General features: G+C 32.9%; 1 long non-coding RNA gene across 1 annotated transcript in view; it reads right to left on the bottom strand.

The window, feature by feature from the left end:
* Positions 1-232: 232 nt before the first annotated feature.
* The window catches only part of LOC145247262 (uncharacterized), a 4504-nt gene continuing 1614 nt past the window's right edge, over positions 233-3122 (bottom strand). The window contains exon 2 of the long non-coding RNA XR_013863227.1: positions 233-530. This is a non-coding gene — a long non-coding RNA (uncharacterized LOC145247262). The remainder of the gene's footprint in view (positions 531-3122) is intronic.

Genomic DNA, 3122 nt, shown 5'->3' with positions numbered 1-3122 from the left:
CAAAACGTGTTTTTCAGCTGTAAAAAAAAAAAAAAAAAAAAAATAATAATCGATCAAATTAAATGAAATTTTTTCCGAAGATCTTCAGTCCAAAACGGATACGTACAATATAACCTTTTTTTCGGTATTTCCATTTTTGAATATCTTGATTAAACTGTACAAGTACCATTTTTTCTTCGAATTTTAAATTATCCGCCAATGAAAAAAGCAATAATTAAAAATTCTGTTCTGAAAAAAAAAAAAAAAAAAAAATCTTTCCGACATTACCCCACCCCCACTTGGAGTGCTTTTCTTCCTTTTCATGTCATTTTTAAATGTTCCACAAAATTAGTACGCCATGTGAAAAGGCAGTTTGCTACATGAAAGCACATTCAACAGTCGTCGTTTATGTTATCGCGCGCTCGTGCGTAGCGTAAACGGAAGCTGTAAAATGGCGGGAAATAGTCCCTGGGTTCAGGGGTTAATACCATGCAAATGGTAAATTTGCAACGGGTTTGATTGTCAGATTCGTTGTCAGCGACGTCGATTACCTTAAAAAAAACAAACAAATTAGTGGTCAGTGTTCTGTTGTAGCATACACAAGTAAGTAATAGTGTTTTGCTTAAAATGACATATTTAAAGAAATCGATCTGTCACTTCTATTTCAACAAGTACCTAACTTTTTTAAACATGAAGAAAACCTTTTTTTTTTCCATTACATTTACATATTGCACGAGTTTATGTGGGCTTTGTACTGTTTAAACACAATTTCATTCACATGGGATTGCGATTATGAAATGGACACGTGGTTAAAAAGAAAGAAAAATAAACACGTGACGGATGCTATACAAATAAATACATAAAAAGAGCGAGATAAAAGAATCGGATCGATAAACAAGTCACAGAACCATAGATCGAATCTCACCCCCCCACCTCCACAACCCCACCTCCCTACATGTTTGTGCTACCAATGGTTCTACAGCGACCATGTCATGCTGATTAGCAGTTTCGTTTCATTCACCAACTCACCGTGTTTACTATTTACTTGCCTCCCCACAAGAGGGCAGAATTAGACACAAGGTCGGTTTTTAATGTGTGTGGGGTGGGGTGGGGGCAACAACGGGTACTCTGGATTGGGGCAAAAATAAGCATGGCGTTGGTCTAGAAGGAGTTGACATAGGGCACCCAGAAAATATGAAGTGCAGCCAGAACAGACTTTTATCCACCTATATATATATATATATATTGGAATCTCGTGTGTGTGTGTGTGTGTGTGTGTATATATATATATATATATATATATATATATATATATATATATATATATATATATATATATATAATATATATATATATATATGTATATATATATGTATATATATATGTATATATATATATATGTATATCTATATATATATATATGTATACATATATATATATATATATATATATATATATATATTGGAATCTGGTATATATATATATATATATATATATATATATATATATATATATATATGAGATTCTAATATTCCGTTACTTCTCTTCTTCTTCTTCTTCTTCTTCTTCTTCTTCTTCTTCTTCTTCTTCTTCTTCTTCTTCTTGTCATCATCCCTGTAATGGAGTAGTAAGTGGACCTTGGATTTACTTTCCACAATCTTGTAACTCTTGCTTCCCTTCGGGCCAAGATAAAAGTGTAGTATCTGTTCATCAGTTTTTTTTGTTTTTTTTCTCTGTCAGTGGAAGAGAAATCATTTACGACTGAGACAATTTTTACTTGTGTTCCTTTTCTCTACGTTAACAAGCGACCCTGGTGTCTAACCTTGTACCATGGGGAGGCATTGTAACTCTCGCGTCCATTATTTCGTTCTTTAGTCCTCCCATTTCCATGAGTGATGTTTCTGGCAAAGAGGGAAGAATTGCTGTTTTCTGGGCCAAAATCTATACCATCTAACACTGATCGTTGGCAATTTTTTTAGCTTGAAGTAGTATTTTTTTTAGCTTTTAGTAGTATTTTTTTTAGCTTTAAGTAGTATTTTTTTTAGCTTGAAGTAGTATTTTTTTAGCTTGAAGTAGTATTTTTTAGCTTGAAGTAGTATTTTTTAGCTTGAAGTAGTATTTTTTTACATTGAAGTAGTATTTTTTTAGCTCCTTACATCCAATGACTTCATGCCTTGTCTGGCGCAATTTCCATAAAAAGGAGGGGGGGCTAGAAATCAGATTTTTGACAAAGAGATATGGTTCGGCTTAGTCAGAGTAGGTCCACCCTCTCAGGCATAACCTTCTCTTTTGGGAATGAAGGTTGATAATGTTATTTCTGGCTTTAAAATTCTTGGCAACTTTTCTTGTTATTAAAACAATTTTGGGAAATGATTTTTCGAGATTAAATTACAAAATCACTTTTTAACAACCATAAATTTTATCTTCCTTGGCTTTTTGGCTAAGAAGAAAGTGTAGTATCTGTTCTGATACTACACTTCACTTTTTTTGTCCTCAGTCAGTGGAGGAGATATCTTTCTAGACTGAGGCGATTTTTATTTTTGTTCATGTCCAGATAACCCCTCCTTTTGGGGAGCTGGATTTTCCTCACATTAAAAACCGACATTTTGTCTAACTCTGCCCTCGTGGAGAGGCAAGTAAATAGAAACAATAAGTTTTATCATAATTTGATTCATTTAGTAAATTTCAAAAACAACCGAAAACGTTTACATTTCGCTTTAAAACATAATGTAAAAAAAAACAAAAAAAAAAAAAACTAAGGTTATCAAGTCGTTCCTATTTATAACTTATCTTGTCACAAGTACAGAGTTAGACACAAGGTAGGTTTTGCACAAATTATAAAAAAAATTACAATTAGAATAAATTAAGCACAAAGTCATCAAAAGTGTGTGTGTGTGTGTGGGGGGGGGGTCATTGGTAATCTTTGATCCAAAATAATAAAAATGTCTATCCTGCTCTTCACTAGAATCTTCTCAGTTACCACAATACCACATTTACTCTAGGATCCAACCTACTCTTAAAATATTCCCGGATTTGTTCGCAATAAGGAGAAATGAGAGAAAAGAAAACAAACAAACAAACAAACAAACAAACAAACAAAACTATTAGTAAGACCCTTCGTCCCTCCCTTTCTAAGTAATAAA

This window comes from Euprymna scolopes, chromosome 25, assembly GCF_053919585.1.
Source record: "Euprymna scolopes isolate OS-2025 chromosome 25, ASM5391958v1, whole genome shotgun sequence".
In the NCBI taxonomy this organism is placed as follows: domain Eukaryota; kingdom Metazoa; phylum Mollusca; class Cephalopoda; order Sepiida; family Sepiolidae; genus Euprymna; species Euprymna scolopes.
Note: the sequence above shows the minus strand (reverse complement) of the source record. Positions and strands in the feature narration are given on the sequence as shown.